General features: G+C 46.9%; 1 non-coding gene across 1 annotated transcript; it reads left to right on the top strand.

The window, feature by feature from the left end:
• The first annotated feature begins 17,634 nt into the window (after positions 1-17,634).
• Positions 17,635-17,741, top strand: LOC136311315 (U6 spliceosomal RNA). Its single transcript, XR_010726718.1, has one exon. It is a non-coding gene; the product is annotated as a U6 spliceosomal RNA (small nuclear RNA).
• The last annotated feature ends 1,572 nt before the right edge of the window (positions 17,742-19,313 follow it).

The raw sequence follows: 19,313 nt of genomic DNA on the forward strand, positions 1-19,313 counted from the left end.
TTTTTGGCTGAGAGAGCCATGAACGCCATATATTTTAAAATGTAATTCCATGAGAACCATACAACGACCCATGTATGTTACACATTATCCAATAAAAATTTAGTGTTGTCCCAGAGGACAGCTGTGATTGGCTCCAGCCACCCGCAACCATGAACATGAGCGGTAGGAAATGAAAGGATTGTAATACATGAGAATGTTTTATTTTTGTTGTTTGTTTGTTTTCCGAAGCCAGAAATGGGGAGGCAGTCAGACAGACTCCCGCATGTGCCTGACCGAGATCCACCCACATGCCCACCAGGGGGCGATGCTCTGCCCATCGGGGCGTCACTCTGTTGTGACCAGAGCCACTCTAGCGCCTGAGGCAGAGGCCACAGAGCCATCCTCAGCGCCGGGGCCAACTTTGCTCCAATGGAGCCTCAGCTGCGGGAGGGGAAGAAAGAGGCAGAGAGGAAGGAGAGGGGGAGGGGTGGAGAAGCAGATGGGCGCTTCTCCTGTGTGCCCTGGCTGGGAATCGAACCCAGGACTCCTGCACGCCAGGCCGATGCTCTACCACTGAGCCAACCGGCCAGGGCCTGTTTTATAATTTTTAACATTATTTTTTATTATTATTAAAGATCTGTCTGCGAGCCAGATGCAGCCATCAAAAGAGCCACATCTGGCTCACAAGCTGTAGGTTCCCGACCCCGCCTTAGGCCTAGGGCAAGTGATCTAAAAATCCAGTCAGACAGAAACCTCAATTTCTTTTATGATCTGGCCTTGGAAGTTGTACTCCACAATATTCTACTGATTACACAGGTTAGTTAGCTCTATTCAGTGTAAGAGAGAGCCACACGAGGACTGTAAATATGAGGAGGTGAGAATTATTTGGGGCTCATCTTGGAGGCTGACTGCCAGTCAGTATTTGACTTTCCTCTTTTTAAAGTGTGTTTATCTCTTTCCTGGATAGTCTAATATTTTCTAATATTATCTTATAAACATTTCTAATATTATATAATAAATATGATATTATCTAATATATAATTAGATTATATTATCTAATACACAATACTTTCTAATTGTTAATATTTTCATTGTGACTTATCACCTAGGGGCATTTACAGCTGCGATCAGAAAACTCTATTATTGAATTTCTCAGTTAGATAGTCTAGGGGTCATCTGGACCAAGGTGGTAAGTTGGAGACTTTTGGGTAGAGCCTGAGAGTGTGGATGTTTAAACTTTTGTTCGCCAAGGTCTCCAACCAGCCCACTTCACTCGTGTATATTACTTTTCAGGACTTTGCGTTATCTGACCCCGATTTAATTCAGCTATCCTGGTTTCCTGGGACTCAAAGATTTCAATGGAAAACTGGAACATTCTTGGTAACACTCAGATGGTTGGTTATCCTAATTACCATATTTTTCGCTCCATAGGACGCACCTTACCATAAGATACACCTAGGGTTTTAAGGAGGAAAATAAGAAAAAAAAAATTCTGAACCAAATAGCGTTAAAATATTTAATAAAATACCGTATTTTTCATCCGTAAGACGCGCGGGCATTTCCCCCTCCACTTTTGGGGGGAAAAGGTGCATCTTATGGAGCGAAAAATACTGTAACCACAGTATTTGACAAATTAGGAAAATTCAGTTTAGACAACAGATGTGAATTGATCAGATCCTTAGAACTCAAAGTGTGGTCCATGAACCGGCAGCACATGCATCACCTGTTAGAGATATACCGTATTTCCCCATGTATAAGATGCACTCTTTTTGAAAAATTTGGGGTGTAAAAACTGGCTGTGTCTTATACAGTGGTTGTAGATTTTCTTACTTGCATTTCCCGCTTTTTTGCACAGATGAGATGTATGAATTTTATGGTGAATAAAACTTGAGCTCAATAACTTGATGTAATACTTTTTTTTTTCTTCAAATTTCGGCCCCAAACTTAAGTGTGTCTTATACATGGGGAAATACAGTAACATCTCATGCTCTACCCCAGACCTGCTGAATCAATCTGCCCTTTAGCCAGAGTGCCAGGTGAATCTTATGCACATTCTGGTTGAAAGTCTCTGGATCAGAGCAAAACCTGAACTTGAGCTTGCTGAGGATTCAGATTTGCTGTCCATGTGGGTGAAATAGACCTAACAACCCACTTGTATGACCTTGACAGAAATATCTTATTTTTTCCTGCTGACTTCCCTGATTCCTCCAAATAAAAGGTGTCTAACATTTCATTGTTGGAAAGAACTTGAAAATCCCATTTGCACCTGGGTTTGAAGTAGTAGTTTCTATATAAAGTGTTTTTACAGTTGAAATTTTCCCACTCCCCAAACAAAATGCTGTCAACAGCACAGATCAGGGGAGACTGCTGGGCATTTAGGTTATTTCGAGGTTCAGATACCCCAAGCAACACGTGCTAAAGTACACATCCTTGTACTCACTAGTGCTTTATTTCTGTAGAACTGATTCCCGAAAGTGGCATTGCTGGGTCGATGAGGATATACATTTAAAATTGTAATGGCGGCCCTGGCCGGTTGGCTCAGCAATGGAGCGTCGGCCTGGCGTGCGGAGTACCCCGGTTCGATTCCCAGCCAGGGCACATAGGAGAAGCGCCCATTTGCTTCTCCACCGCCCCCCCTCCTCTCTGTCTCTCTCTTCCCCTCCCGCAACCGGGGCTCCATTGGAGCGGGGATGGCCCGGGCGCTGGGGATGGCTCCTTGGCCTCTGCCCCAGGTGCTGGAGTGGCTCTGGTCGCGGCGGAGCGACCCCCGGAGGGGCAGAGCATCGCCCCCTGGTGGGCAGAGCTTCGCCCCTGGTGGGCATGCCAGGTGGATCCCGGTCGGGCGCATGCGGGAGTCTGTCTGGCTGTCTCTCCCCGTTTCCAGCTTCGGAAAAATACAAAAAACAAACAAACAAACAAAAAAAACAAAATTAAAATTGTAATGGCTATCCAAAAAGGTGTCTGTCTAAAGAGGAGTGTTTACAGAAAAATAGTAGTGTATTTATATTATGGGAAATGATGGAGCCATAATAGAGTGACTACAATAGACACTCACTGACCTTGAGAAGTGGGTAGGATAGACTGTTAAGTAGGGAGCAAGACCTCAAAGGGACTTAGCTAATTGGCAAGGAGAATTTGAAGGGGATATTTTGCAAAGAGATTCATCACACTTTCTGAGTACATTTATGGATGCTTCTTCTCGTTGTAAAACCACATGACTTTGTAATGAAGAATTTTAGGACATAGAAAACATGAAGGTGCTGTGGCTGAAGGGAATGAGACCCACAGGTCAGCCATCAGTCTCCCCTTTGTTCCAGCCCTTCCCCCCTCCAGCCTGCCCCTTCTCTGTCTTCAGAAACAGTGGCCCGGTGGCCCCTTGTGAGCACTGGTTTGGCTGAGCTCAGGTCACTTGCAGGTGCTCTGGCTGCCAAGGGACAGGGGAGAGGGTAAGTCTAACCTCCTTTTGATAGACCTTTCCACCCTAACAAGAGGTGTGCTGTAATGCAACTCGGCCCCCAATCAACAAATCAACAATTAAAGTGGAAAATCTTACAGCTTTTTGAAAACCTCCTTGTGGTTGGGGAAGCAGTTCTGAGTTAATTAACTGTATTTGGGGTTTTTTTTTGTTTGTTTTTTTTGTATTTTTCTGAAGCTGGAAACGGGGAGAGACAGTCAGACAGACTCCCACATGCGCCTGACCGGGATCCACCCGGCACGCCCACGAGGGGCGACGCTCTGCCCACCAGGGGGCGATGCTCTGCCCCTCCAGGGCATCGCTCTGCCGCGACCAGAGCCACTCTAGCGCCTGGGGCAGAGGCCAAGGAGCCATCCCCAGCGCCCGGGCCATCTTTGCTCCAATGGAGCCTTGGCTGCGGGAGGGGAAGAGAGAGACAGAGAGGAAGGAGGGGGGAGTGGAGAAGCAAATGGGCGCTTCTCCTATGTGCCCTGGCCGGGAATCGAACCCGGGTCCCCTGCACGCCAGGCCGACGCTCTACTGCTGAGCCAACCGGCCAGGGCCTGTATTTGTTTTTGAGCATTCACTATATTTGCTGAGTAGTTCACATTGTGTCCATTCATTCTTACAACAGTTCTAGGACAGAGGTGCAATTTTTTAATGCCCCCTTTACAAATGGAGCCACGGAGGAACAAAATGGTTATGAAACTTGCAGAGTCATGTAGCTGGTAAATAGTGGAGTCAGAATTTGAACCCAGGCTGGCTGTGTAGAAGGCTTTGATCATTACATTACCCTGCCTCCAGGTTTTTAGTACCTGGAACTGGCTCTGCTTTTATCTGGAATAATAATGAGACTTACTGTCACTGATCACTTAGTATGTGGCTGGCACTGTCCTAACTTCTATACATGCATTAACTAATTTAATTCTCACAATAACCCCAGATGAGAAAACTGAAACTCAGAGAAATATCAGCCACTCAGCTGGTAAGTGCACGTCGGGGTTCCAGCCTAGAGGATGTGTCTTCGGGGCCCACAGGCTCAACTCAGCACTCCAGAACCATCTGTCTCTTCTACTTATCAACACCGCAACATACTTTTTCTTCTAGACCAGGGGTCCCCAAACTACGGCATGGCCCGCGGGCCACATGCGGCCCCCTGAGGCCATTTATCCGGCCCCCACCGTACTTCTGGAAGGGCACCTCTTTCATTGGTGGTCAGTGAGAGGAGCATAGTTCCCATTGAAATATTGGTCAGTTTGTTGATTTAAATTTACTTGTTCTTTATTTTAAATATTGTATTTGTTCCTGTTTTGTTTTTTTATTTTAAAATAAGATATGTGCAGTGTGCATAGGAATTTGTTCATAGTTTTTTTATAGTCCGGCCCTCCAACGGTCTGAGGGACAGTGAACTGGCCCCCTGTGTAAAAAGTTTGGGGACCCCTGTTCTAGACTGACCTACTTCTCTTGGGGGGTATAGAACTTTGAGAAACTATCAGGATAATTCAGCTGAAGTCATGGGTTTTATTCCAATTTTTCATTTCATTTTGATACTGAGGGTCTGGCAGCAAGCACATGTCAGCTAAAATAATTTAGGTTAAAGCTGACCACCGTCATTTGTGAAGATTTGTTGGGATAAAGACTGAAAAGACAAAGGAGTTGTGTGTGTGTGTGTGCGCGTGTATGATTGTGCAGTTCTACATTTCCATCATTAGAAAATAATGGGAAAGAATAAGAAAAGAAACCAAGAGCATTTTCTTGTTAAACTGTTGTACATATAAAGTATAAAGACGTGGCTCTTTTGTGGGCGATTTATTCAAGAGGATTTTATTGTTAGAGGAAATGTGCTTTTCTAAGTGAAAATACAGTTTATCCTCAATTTGAATTGCAAATCCTTCCAAAAGCAGAGTGGGAAGAAGGATAGCTCAAAGGGGATGATTCTTTTCTACTTTGTTTTATAAAAACTTCCTGAGACAAGCCTTAAGAAATCATAATTATTTTTAAAAATTCAGGTATCCTCCTGGTGTGCATATTTTAGATAAATCAAAATAACCAGATAATTTTATACAATATCAACTTGATTTAAGACGGGGGGGGGGAAGACACTCAATACTCTTGCAGCTGGATGATTGGAAGCAGAAAATTGCAGGGTGTGTTTGGCAAACTGTGATTCTAGAAAACGCGTTTGTCTTGAGAGAACAAACCACAGGACGGAGAGAGAACAAGGCTGAAGACTGAGGGGAGGGAGAGGAGAGACGAATTAACCCTTGTTGGGCCCCTGCTGAGCACAGCACCAGGTGATTTACATTTGTGTATATTACCACAGTTCATCCACCCCCCCCCCCCATCAGAGAGTGTCCTTACACCCATTTGCAGGAGAAGAAAGAACTGCAGCTCTAGAAGGTAAAGTGACTTGTCCCAAGTTCCCCAGCTAGTAATTAGTTGTAAGGTTATTGGAAAAGTTCAGACAAAAGGAAGTGAGGGCAGGGTTGGTTGTGTCCAAGAGGAAACAGAGCCTGAGACATTGGGGAGGTGGCTGTGTTAAGGCCTAATGACGCTCTTGATCAAGGAATGATGAGCAGGAGCCCGAGCTTGGGAGCCACGGACAGGGTACGGTGAGGTCCCCGAGAGGGGAGAAGAGCAGGAGCCAGCGCTGGCTGGGGAAAGGAGGGTGGGCTTTGTGGTGTGAAGACCTCGGGACACCAGGTGGAAGTAGCCTCCTGGTGCCAGGTCTGCTCCTTGGGAGATGGCTTGTGAAGAGGGAGAATGAAGGTAGGAAGGGGAAGGTGCTAAGGACCAGGGAGAAGGGGGATGAGCCAGAGATGAATGGGCCAGAGAGTGAGAGGGAAGCCGGGAACCAGGAAGCCAAGGGGATGAGAGAGAGAGGCTTGTGTGTGTGTGTGTGTGTGTGTGTATGTGGTGTTTTTTTTTTAGATTTTATTTATTCATTTTAGAGAGAGGAGAGAGAGAGAGATAGAGAAAGAAAGAGGGAGGAGCAGAAGGCATCAACTCCCATATGTGCCTCGATGGTTTTGAACCGGCGAGCTCAGCTTCCCCGGTCGAAGCTTTACCCACTGGGCCACCACAGGACAGGCGTCTGTGTTTTCTTTAAGGCTCTTTGGGAGATAACTCCAAAGGGCACGGAGCATGATGTAGGTCTAAGAGAAAGAGAGAACTCTAAAAGGAAGCTGAGACATAAATAAAATAAAATAAAATAAAATAAAATAAAATAAAATAAAATAAAATAAAATAAAATGACATAAAAATTGGATTTTGAGGAACTAAGCTTTCATTATTAAAACAAACAAACAAAAGGAAAATCTGCTTTTGTTATTTCATTCCAATGAGCATGGTGATCCTCCTGCATGAATGAAAACACTGGAATTTTGTGAGCTTCAGGGAGGCAATGGGTCAATAGGTACAAAAGAAGAGAAGAGAGAGGAGAGAAACTTCTGTGTAAATTCTGGGTGATGGCAGCCTGGTTGGAGTAGGAACCTGGGGTCATCTGGTCCTTAACACTGCATAGGGACCTGTCTGGCACTTACCACATGTCACAGCAGGAGATCCTGGGAGGACAAGTCAGGAGGGGCCAGTTGTCCTTGACCACTCAGTCTTGGGCTATGCCTCCTGTATCTGAGGCTGCCCATTTGCCTAGTGGGGCTTCCTCTGCCCATCAAGAAAGCAGCAGGGCCTGATCAGGCGGTGGCACAGTGGATAGAGCGTTGGACTAGGATGTGGAGGATCCAGGTTCGAGACCCCGAGGTCGCCAGCTTGAGCGCAGGCTCATCTGGTTTGAGCGAAGCTCACTAGCTTGGACCCAAGGTCTCTGGCTCAGCAAGGGATTACTCGGTCTGCTCTAGCCCAATGATCAAGGCACGTATGAGAAAGCAATCAATGAACAACTAAGGTGTTGCAACGAAAAACTGATGATTGATGCTTCTCATCTCTCTCCGTTCCTGTCTGTCCCTATCTATTCCTCTCTCTGTCTCTGTAAAAAAAGAAAAAGAAAGAAAAAGAAAGCAGCAGGAATGCACCAGAGGAGGCTGGATGGATGCCCAGAAGGGCTGGCATGAATTCTGTCAGCTCCCAGAGCCTGGTAGTGAGGTGGCCAAGAGCTGAGGGCAGGTGAGGTTTTGGGGTGTCCCAAAGAACCTTCCCACTCATATCTCTTGGGATGCGGGTGACTGCTCTCCCCTGAAGTATGCTGTGCACATTCAGGAGCCTTTCAGGAGGTGCTACTGGACGACTGTTCTCATACAAGAGCAAATTTAACTATACGTTTTTCATATTAGCTGGAATTGAACTGGCATATTATGTAATTTTAAAAATGGATGGCAAGGCAAGTTTTAATTGGCATTTCCATGGATTTTGTCTTCCCTTTTCTACTTTCATCAAAAATTGAGCTAAAAATATGGGTATAGAATTATTTTGTTTTAGGGAGCTACCTAAAAGGTATACTGTATTTTTTTTAAAGTTATCTTTATTTATTAATTTTAGAGAAGAGAGACAAAGAGAGCAAGAGAGGGGGGGGGGGGGAGAGAGAGAGAGAGAGAGAGAGAGAGAGAAGGGGGAGGAGCAGGAAGCATCAACTCCCAACTCCCATATGTGTCTTAACCGGGCAAGCCCAGGGTTTTTTTTTTTGTTTTTTTTTTTTTGTTTTTTTTTAACTTTTTTTTTAATTTTTTTTATTTTATTTATTCATTTTTAGAGAGGAGAGAGACAGAGGAGAGAGAGACAGAGAGAGAGAAGGGGGGAGGAGCTGGAAGCATCAACTCCCATATGTGCCTTGACCAGGCAAGCCCAGGGTTTCGAACCAGCGACCTCAGCATTTCCAGGTCGATGCTTTATCCACTGCGCCACCACAGGTCAGGCCAAGCCCAGGGTTTTGAACAGGCAACCTCAGTGTCCCAGGTCGAGACTTGACCCACTGCACCACCACAGGTCAGGCTATACAGTATTTTTATTCTCTCTTTCTTCTTGTATTTAAGAAGAAATGAAACTCACATGGAATATAGAACTTACAGAAAAGCAAGCCCCTATACCTTTCTACCACATGTTCAGGTATAAACCATTAACAATGGTTACTGGTGCCCTTTGAAGTTCTGAGCAAGTCCAGGAACTGCTGGTGCTCACAGGTTTTCCTGGGGGTCTTTCAGGGGAGTGAGCATCCCCTGAGCTCAGGACCCACCTGTTGCTGCTACTCCAGCACCCTGGCAACTGCAGTCTCATTCCTTCCTTCACAATCCTGGACCATCTAAGCAGGAAGCCCCAATGTAAGGCCAGGGGCTGCCGCCATCATCAGTGTTGCCATGCACCTGCGGGTTCTCATTAGATTCAGACAGACGGTAAAGAAACAGTGGAACCAAGAAATGGTGGACAGTTCCTTTATTAAAGTCTCGCACTGGCTGACGAGTTACACACACAGGGAAAACACTTCCCTTTCACTCAGGGCTCCCAAAGCCACTGACACATTCTCCGGTTCCACAACCAGGAGAATCTTCTCCGGTTCCTCCTAGAATTAAAGGCCCTACCAGTCTCGGTGGAGCTCACAAAAGCCCCTCAGCTCTGGTTCCCCATCTGCACACCTTCTCCTCTCTGCACAAACTGGCTTCTTCAGCGCTCTGCATTCTCTCTGCTCTCCTTTCAAAACATGGTTTCTCTCTCTTCTCCTTCTGCTTTTCTTTTCAAAACTTTCTGGTGTGAAAACCTCTCCTCCAGCAAACATTAGCAAAACAGTGGCCCCTCCCAAGCAGTATACAATCCGCAATTTGCAATCAACTGCCCTGCTCTGAGGGCAAGCACACAAGTGGCTGCCCAGCGCCATTTTTAACAATAAAAGTGAGCAAACTAAAAAAACACAAATTTTACAAACTCATTTGCCCAACATCCAAGGTCCCTGATTAACTTTATAACCCATGAGATTTCCCCTTTGGTTCTTAGACCTGCTGGGGATCTCCCGTCCTCAGGGCCTTTGCACATGATGTCTCCTCTGCCTGAAATACTCTTCCCTGCCATGCTTTGGGTGGTTGGATCTTTCCTCAGGTTCAACTGAAATATCTCTGTTAAAAGATCTTTCCAGTTATTTGATATTGACACTACCCTTCACAGCACTTGTTATAACCCATAATTATTTTATTTCTTATTTATGTAATTGCCCAACCATCCTACCCAATAAGTGGCAGGTTTTTGATTTTCTTGTTTACTGCTCTGGGATCAAAGCACCTGCTATACAGCAGGAGCTCAATATGGATTTGGTGAGTAGACAAAAACACAAGTGCTTGGGAAGAGGGCAAACACCGTCTGCCTGAAGGACAGGCTCCTGACGTGGGCTCTGCTGGCTTGCTGGTCAGCTAGATTCCTGATCCCTCCTGCTTCTTCCTTCTACCTTGTTGGTCAAATAAGTTTGTAAATATGATATATGTTTGCTCGCTTATAGTTTGCATTGGGTGTGGGGGACAGGCTGTAAGCAGGCAGGGTCGTTATAGCCTAAGGCTTAGTTTTAAGACTAAGCCTTCCCACCCTAAGTGACCTGATTACAGAGACTTCCTTGTTTGTATATTGAATTAAAGGTTTTGATTTCTACACTATAAAATGGGGCAGAGGAGCCCATGCTGTAGGAGAGCAGAGAAAGGCCACGTGGAGGAGAGGAGAAGCAGCCAAGATGGCAGAGTGCTGAAGGAGAAGCCAGTTTGTGCAGAGTTTGTGCAGAGAGAAGGAGATGGGTAGTAGAGGTGAATAAGGCTGGTGAGGTAGAAACCTTTGATTCTAGGAAACTCAGACGAGTCAGTGGCTTTGGGAGCCCTGAATGGAAAGGGAAGTGTTTCCCCACTGTGTGTGTATTTCTTGCCCGCTGGGTGCAAGCTAGGATTAAAGCTAATGGCCCACCAGTTCTTGGCTCCATTGTTTCATTACTGTCTGTCCGAATCAAATGCGAACCTCCACGGGCCAGGTGGCTGTGATGGTGGCCATGGCTACTGGCCTTACATACCTGGATGATTTAGTAGCCATAGTCCCAATTTCCTGAGGACCTGATAACCATGTCCCCTTGTCCACTTCCTGACTTATGCTTTTCACAGACCCTCAGCTGGCCTGAGTCCCAGATATTCAATTTACTTACTCAAGAAATGTTTGCTGAGGGCTCACATTTTATAATCCAAGGCCCCTTGGGCCTGAGCTGATGTTTCTGGCCCAGGGAGACAGCCCACCCCATCTACCCACAGTTTGATTTCCACCCAGCAGCCAGAATGATTCTAAGCCCCCGCCCCTCCCCCCACCTCTGTCTTTATCTCCTACTTCTTCCCCTCTTGCTCCATCTGTGTGTGATCCCCTTGCTGTTCTGCAAGCACACTTTTGCACTTGCAACTACTCAAATACCCGGTTATCCACTCTTCTATCACAGCTAAGTCTTCATTTCGTTCACGTGTCACCCGCTCTGGGGGAATCTCTCCTACCCTATCTAAAATTCTTCCTTCCTCCTTTGGCCTTCCCTCCTTCCTTTCCTGCTTGGCTTTTCTCCAGAGCTTGTTATCACCGTCTAATCTAGTTAGTAATTGACCTATTTACCTTGTGTACAGTCAGTCTTCCTCACTGAATGTGAGGCCCTTAAAGATGATATTTTTTTTTTTTTTGTAATATCTCTGTATCTTCAGCACCTAGAACAAAGTGCCTGGTCACATTATAGGTCTTTAAAAAGCATTACTGCCTGACCAGGTGGTGGCGCAGTGGATAGAGCGTCGGACTGGGATGCAGAGGACCCGGGTTCGAGACCCCGAGGTCGCCAGCTTGAGTGCAGGCTCATCTGGTTTGAAGAAAAGCCCACTAGCTTGAACCCAAGGTCGCTGGCTCTAGCAAGGGGTTACTCGGTCTGCTGAAGGCCCTCGGTCAAGGCACATATGAGAAAGCAATCAATGAACAACTAAGGTGTTGCAACGCGCAATGAAAAACTAATGATTAACGCTTCTTATCTCTCTCCGTTCCTGTCTGTCTGTCCCTGTCTATCCCTCTCTCTGACTCACTCTCTGTCTCTGTAAAAAATAAATAAATAAAAATTTAAAAAAATTAAAAAAGCATTACTGAATAAATGAGTACACATTTCAACCCAAAGGCATTTCAGAAAAAGGTGGAAGTTCTAAGCTCAAAAATGCTAGTATGCTTCGAGTGGGGTGAGGTGTAGTTCCCACCATTGTAGACTGGGAGGGTCATCCACCTCCACCCCGAGGAAGAAAGTGTCCTGAGTTATATACACACTAGAGGACCCGAGACGGTCCCTGCCCGTCCACGGAGGACTTAAGAGTTCATCGATTCAGGCTGAAAGGCAACCAGCTGTAGAGATGGCCTCTCGTCTCTCCTCTGGGGAGAGATTGGCTCCTGTGCAACTCTCTGGACCCACGTGACACTCAAGAGTAATGTGGTCATGAGTTAAGGAGATTTAATGGAAGCCCAAGGTAAATGGGGCTGAGATCCAGGCCTTTCTTTATGGACCCAGCTCGGTGTGGGCACGTTGTGGTAGCTGGTGGCGGTGGTGGCGGCTGGGGTGGCAGTTTCCTGGAGGCAGCCTCTAACCCCTGGGGTGGCTGTACTCAGCTCTCCCAGGCCACATTCCCTGAGCAGGCGGAGTGGGTCTCTGTGAGAGGAACGCCTCAGAGGGGATGGCGCAAATGCCCACGAGGTGAGAGAGGGGAAGTGAAGGGGAAATGGGATTTGGAATGAGTTTGTCGTCCAATGAGAAAGCAGAGCCTTGTCACTACTACTCCCTGCTCCAAACTAGGGAAGATCCTGAAGAGAGTGCACATTTAGCCCACTCACCTCACCTTCATCTGCACAGGTGAGCACCTCCTTCATTATGCATTTATTCATTTATGCATTCATTCACTTAGCATTCTCTCTTCCACACAGTCACTGTTATAAACAGGATTTTTTTGTGTGTGACAGAGACAGAGAGAGACAGAGAGAGGCACAGACAGACAGGAAGGGAGAGAGATGAGAAGCATCAATTCTTCGTTGCAGCACCTTAGTTGTTCATTGATTGCTTTCTCATATGTGCCTTGACCAGGGGGCTATAGCAGACTGAGAGACCCCTTGCTCGAGCCAGCAACCTTGGGCTCAAGCTGGTGAGCTTTGCTCAAACCACGCTCAAGCTGGCGCCCTCGGGGTCTCGAACCTGGGTCCTAGGCATCGCAGTCCGATGCTCTATCAACTGTGCCATTGCCTGGTCAGGCTATAAACAGAATTTTATTTATTTATTTATTTTTAAATCTTTTTTCTTTTTTCTTTTATTTATTCATTTTAGAGAGGAGAGAGAGAGAGAGAGAGGAGAGAGAGACAGGGGGGAGGAGCTGGAAGCATCAACTCCCATATGTGCCTGACCAGGCAAGCCCAGGGTTTCGAATCGGCGACCTCAGCATTTCCAGGTCGACGCTTTATCCACTGCGCCACCGAGGGCCTTCAGCAGACCGAGTGACCCCTTGCTGGAGCCAGTGACCTTGGGTTCAAGCTGGTGGGCTTTTTGCTCAAGCCAGATGAGCCTGCGCTCAAGCTGGCGACCTCGGGGTCTCGAACCTGGGTCCTATGCATCCCAGTCCGACGCTCTATCCACTGTGCCACCACCCGGTCAGGCAAGGATTGGGCCCTTCTTGAAGGAAGAGATTTGAAGGGTGACAGTGTGAGGTGGCACTTGGATGGGGCCACCTGGCGAGGACTTGAGGATAATCTTTGGGAGCTGAGAGAGGCCTCTGGTTGACAGTAAGAAAATGGGGACCTCAGTCATACTGGAGCAGAAACCGGAGTTTTGTCAATAACCTGAGTGATCCTGAAAGAGGATCCCGAGCTCCAGAGGAGCACACATCCCAGCTCACCTTGAATTCAACCTTCTGAGAAACTGAGCAGAGAGCCTAGGATGCTGTTGTGGAGGCAAAAATAATAATAACAACAACAACAATAATAATACATGTCACTCTCTGGCCGGTTGGCTCAGCGGTAGAGCGTCAGCCAGGCATGCAGGGGACTTGGGTTTGATTCCCAGCCAGGGCACATAGGAGAAGCGCCCATTTGCTTCTCCACCCCATCCCCTCCTTCCTCTCTGTCTCTCTCTTCCCCTCCCGCAGCCAAGGCTCCATTGGAGCAAAGATGGCCCGGGTGCTGGGGATGGCTCCTTGGCCTCTGCCCCAGGCGCTAGAGTGGCTCTGGTCGCGGCAGAGCGACGCCCCGGAGGGGCAGAGCATCACCCCCTGGTGGGCAGAGCATCGCCCCTGGTGGGCATGCCGGGTGGATCCCGGTCGGGCGCATGCGGGAGTCTGTCTGACTGTCTCTCCCCGTTTCCAGCTTCAGAAAAAAAAAAGAAAAAAGAAAAAAAAATAATACATGTCACCACCTTCTAAGTTCTTCTGATTGGGCTGACAATCAAATGAACAGAGATGAGTAAGAGGAGAAAAACCAAGTTTTTAATACATGCGCATGAGGAATTCACACAGGCGTGAAAATTCCAAAGACAGCGAGGCAGTATTAGGAATATAAGACATTTTGAACAAAGGATAATAGAGAGGGAACTGAGTATTAAATTTCAGAAGCGAGAATGGATGATTTGTAGGTAGCTGAGGAAGAGGGGAACACACATTGTTAGCAACTTCACGCTAGGCAACTCGGAAACAATGGGACGCAGAGGGCAGCCTGATGCTCTCTCTTTACCCTACTTTACACATTAGGGCTACACCCTAAGGGTCCCTCCTGAACAGATTTCTCTGTCTGAATCTCTGGGCTGCGAAGGGGGGAAGGTCAAAAGCTCCCTTCAAGTCTTATTTCTTTTTCTTTCTTTTTTTTTTTACAGAGACAGAGAGTGAGTCAGAGAGAGGGATAGATAGGGACAGACAGACAGGAACGGAGAGAGATGAGAAGCATCAATCATTAGTTTTTCGTTGCACATTGCGACACCTTAGTTGTTCATTGATTGCTTTCTCATATGTGCCTTGACCGCCGGCCTTCAGCAGACCGAGTAACCCCTTGCTCGAGCCAGCGACCTTGGGCTCAAGCTGGTGGGCTTTTTGCTCAAACCAGATGAGCCTCCGCTCAAGCTGGCGACCTCGGGGTCTCGAACCTGGTTCCTCTGCATCCCAGTCCGACGCTCTATCCACTGCGCCACTGCCTGGTCAGGCCAAGTCTTATTTCTTAATAAGCAGCTTAAAATGAATATCCCAAGAAGGTAGCTTTAGGGTGGCACCACGTTGGTCCCGTCGCTGTGTCTGGGCTTACAGAACTGTGAAATAATACACGGGAGCTGTTTCCAGCCACGAAGTTTTTGGTAGTTTGTTATGCGGCTCTAGACAACTAATGCAATCACAAATCTTTATGGCCTACTGTAGAACCGGGCTTGGGGCTGGGGACAGAGTGGGAGACGGTAAACACACAGTTCGGTCCCCCAGCAAGCTTGTTTTCTGATAAGGGAAGAGTGCCCACAGTACTTGGTCTGTATGGAGCGCAGACGAAGTAGATGTGAGTCAGATTGTACTGGGTTCAAATTCTGGCTCTGCCTTTTGCCCCAGTTCAATTTTTCTCATCTGTCAAACAAGGGAAAAAGTAGTACTACAAAATATTCTAGCCTGACCAGACGATGGTGCAGTAGATAGAGCGTTGGACTGGGATGCGGAAGGCCCAGGTTCGAGACCCCGAGGTCGCCAGCTTGAGCGCGGGCTCATCTGGTTTGAGCAAAAGCTCACCAGCTTGAGCCCAAGGTTGCTGGCTCGAGCAAGGGGTTACTGGGTCTGCTGAAGGCCCACGATCAAAGCACATATGAGAAAGCAATCAATGAACAACTAAGGTGTCGCAACGTGCAACGAAAAACTAATGATTGATGCTTCTCATCTCTCTGTTCCTGTCTATCTATCCCTCTCTCTGACTCTCTCTCTGTCTCTGTAAAAAAAAAAAAAAAAAAAAAAAAAAAAAAAAAAAAATCTACAAAGATTGGGGGTGAGGATTAAATGGAATAACGTCAGCCAAGTGCTTAGTTTGTGCCTGGTATCTAATGGGAGCACAATAAATGTTAGCTGGTATTCTGGGACATAAGGGATTTGAGTGGGTGGGATCTCCTGGTCCTTATCCCACCCTCAGCATCAGCAGATGAAGGAAACGGGGCTTGGTGTGTCCTGCTGGTGCTTATAAGAATGCCAGGAGGTCCTGGCCAGTTGGCTCAGCAGAAGAGCATTGGGCAGTGGATGACCCAGGTTGACTCTCCGTCAGGGCACACAGGAGAAGCGACCATCCTCTTCTCCATCCGTCCCCCGTCCTCTTCTCTGTCTCACTCTCTCTCTTATTCACTCTTTATCAATGGTTCAGTTGGTTCCAGCAAGTTGGCCCTGGGCACTGAGGATGGCTCTGCGGCCTCTGTCTCCAGTGCTAAAATATTGGCTCAGTTGCTGAGCAACGGAGCAATGCCCCAGATGGGCAGAGCATCGCCTCCTAGTGGGTTTTCTGAGTGGATCCGAGTGGGGGTGCATGCGGGAGTCTGTCTCTTTGCTTCCCTTCCTCTCACTTAAAAAAAAAAAAAAAAAAAAAGAATGCCAGGGCCAGGAGGAGCTTCTGTGAGTCTGGAGAGCCTAGTCTGAGGCCTCTCCCTGTTCCAAGCTGCTGCCAGTTGTACTCAGAAGAGGAGGGATGGTGGGGGTCGGGAGGGAGCAAATGTCCCTCAAATGTGCCATTGACATGCTGATTATTTCGAACTGAAATCAACTAAAGCTCAACAAACTCAGAAAGGGTTTCTTTTTACTTCCTTGTTTTTAAAGAAGAGATTCAGAAGGAAAGAAGAAAAAAAAATACTGCTTTAGTAAGGGAGTCTTGACTTAATCACCTTAAGAATGTACATCCTAGCATTAGCCAGGAAGACTCCAAGCATTACGCTAGAATCCTCCTCCCTCCCGCAACTTGCATCCTATCGTTCTGAGTCGTCCAACAAGAATGTGCCTGCCCTGCGTGCTCCAACTCCTCCCTCAACCACCTGTAAATGGCCCATTCTCACTTGGGAAATCTAATACCCACGCTCACTCACTCTTCTCCTTTTTCCCAGTATGTCTTACAGACCCAATGTTGCCTCACTTTCTGGAACTTTTATGCTTACATGAATTCCCCCTGTGCACACATATTAAATTTTTGATTTTCTCCTTTCAGTCCTGCTGTATGTTGTTTGAATGATTCAACCAGCCAGAAGAACTAAAAGGGGCCGGGGGACTGTTTCCCAGGTCCTGACAGGACTCAGAGGCCTTCTACCCACTGTCTTCTCTCTTAGTCATTGACAGCAACTGCTCAGTGACAATGCTTGAGACAAGGCGTTTATGAGAAATGTAGAACGACTGGGCTGATTCAGTCAGTCAGAAGTTGGTCTTGAGCCCTCTGCCTCAGGCTGCTTCTTGCCCAATGTCTGGTTTTTGGTTCCTCTGCTTTGAGGGGGATGGAATGTCCCCTGGCAAAGATTGGCCTACTCTGAGCCCCTAATTAATCTAAATTTCATTATTCATGTGGCAGAACTTGAGCTGCATCTAATCACTTGGATGAGGAATGCTTTGTAGTCTGGTGTGGATGAGGAGGTAGAAAGTATAAATTTGGTCCATTATTTTTGGAGTACTATCTTGGCAACATGTATCAAAAGCCTTAACATTATACAAATGCTTTGGACCCAAGGATCTGAATTTTAGTTTTTGAGCAAATATTTAATTATTAAAATGCTCATTGGAGAATGACTCGTAGAAACCATGGAAAACAGCCTAATGTCCACCGATAGGGGATGGAGGAAATCACGGTGCTTCTGAACAACAGAGTATTTTAGTCACTATAATAACTAAAAATGACCCTGAAGGTTGGAAACTCAGAAAGATATTTACAGGGTACAGTATTTAGTTTCAAAGCAGCAGTAGGCTGGTTCTGGGATCGGGTCTCCTGGGCTAGAATGCCAGACCCACCATTTCATTGCTGGACGATGTTGGATGAGCTACTTAATTTCCGTAAGCCTCAATTACTCTCTAAATGGCGATAACAATTACATCGTGACTCAGAGTAACTGTGAAAATGACATAAGATGATCCACATGAAGTGCTTAGCAGAGCCTAGTACCACACAAGCATATCTAGGGGTCACTCTCTGGACCCCCAGAATAGTAAGCACTCGCTCAATAAACATTATTATGATTATGATACCACTTGTGCATTTTAAAACATATGGAAGGAGTGCTTGCTTTGGCAGCACATATACTAAAATTGGAACGATACAGAGAAGATTAGCATGGCCCCTGTGCAAGGATGACACGCAAATTCGTGAAGCGTTCCGTATTTTACAGTTGGAAAAAAACAAACAAACGTATGGAAGGGGACAAAAGTCTTGCCACCCTGAAGCTGCTTTTGGGATATTGATTTTAAACTGTTTACTGCGAAACAAAAGACTTGGAAAGAACCTTTGACACGTTCCCTTCCTGCCTTAAGAGATTCCAATGAGAAAGCCTACTCCAGGAAGGGACTCTGGAGACATTGCTTTAACTTAATTTAAAGTAAGAAGCCTGACCTGTGGTGGCGCAGTGGATAAAGCGTTGACCTGGAAATGCTGAGGTCGCCGGTTCGAAACCCTGGGCTTGCCTGGTCAAGGCACATATGGGAGTTGATGCTTCCAGCTCCTCCCCACCTTCTCTCTCTGTCTCTCTCTCCTCTCTCTCTCTCTCTCCCTTTCTCTCTCCTCTCTAAAATGAATAAATAAAATAAAAAAAAAGACTCCAATGAGTCATATGAGAAAACTTAAAAAAAAAATAATTTGAAGTAAGAATGGTAACGAGGAGGGCTTCAGGCAGGGGTCTGTTAGCCAGACACCCGTGTCCCATTGTCTCTGAGTAGCGTAGCAGCAATCTGCCTGCCCGGTGTGTTCTGCTCTTCAGCAACCACCTGTCAATCATCCACTCTCACTTCTGAACTCCGAGACCCTATTCCTCCTCCCTGCTTGGCTCCTTTGTCCAAGATGTCGTATCCATCTGATGTTGCCTCACTGTCGTTGGAGTTGAAATGCTAATGTACACTGCTCATACACATGTATTAAAACTTGATTTTCTCCTGTTAATTTGATTATTAGCCCAACCAGAAGAACTTGGAAGATGGGAAGAAAAGTATTCTTTTTTTTTTTTTTTTGCCCCCACAATATGTATTAGAAAGGCAAGGGAGAAATGAACGCAAGATGAAAATGGTTATCTCTGGATGATAGGATCATACATGGTTTAATTTTCTTCTGTTTCCTTATTTTCAGAATGCTCTACAATACAGAGGAGCTAGTCTTGTAGAAGGAAAAAAGTCACTGAGACTGCCCTGGCCGGTTGGCTCAGCGGTAGAGCGTCGGCCTGGCGTGCAGGGGACCCGGGTTCGGTTCCCGGCCAGGGCACATGGGAGAAGCGCCCATTTGCTTCTCTACCCCCACCCCCTCCTTCCTCTCTGTCTCTCTTACCCTCCCGCAGCCAAGGCTCCATTGGAGCAAAGATGGCCCGGGCGCTAGGGATGGCTCCTTGGCCTCTGCCCCAGGCGCTAGAGTGGCTCTGGTCTCGGCAGAGCGACACCCGGGAGGGGCAGAGCATTGCCCCCTGGTGGGCAGAGCATCGCTCCTGGTGGGCGTGCCGGTGGATCCCGGTCGGGCGCATGCGGGAGTCTGTCTGACTGTCTCTCCCCGTTCCCAGCTTCGGAAGGATACAAAAAAAAATAAAAAAAATAAAAATAAAAAGTCACTGAGAACAAAGGAGGGAGAAGAGACTTGTTTGGGATTGTCCAAGCTCTGGGAGAAATTGCTTCACTACTCTTCTGCCTGGCCGAGGAGCGTCTGAGTGTGCGCTTGGTCTGGAGAATGGGCAGGAGCTGGGCCCAGCTAGCCCTCCAGACCC

Source organism: Saccopteryx bilineata, chromosome 7 (genome assembly GCF_036850765.1).
Source record: "Saccopteryx bilineata isolate mSacBil1 chromosome 7, mSacBil1_pri_phased_curated, whole genome shotgun sequence".
Lineage (NCBI taxonomy): Eukaryota > Metazoa > Chordata > Mammalia > Chiroptera > Emballonuridae > Saccopteryx > Saccopteryx bilineata.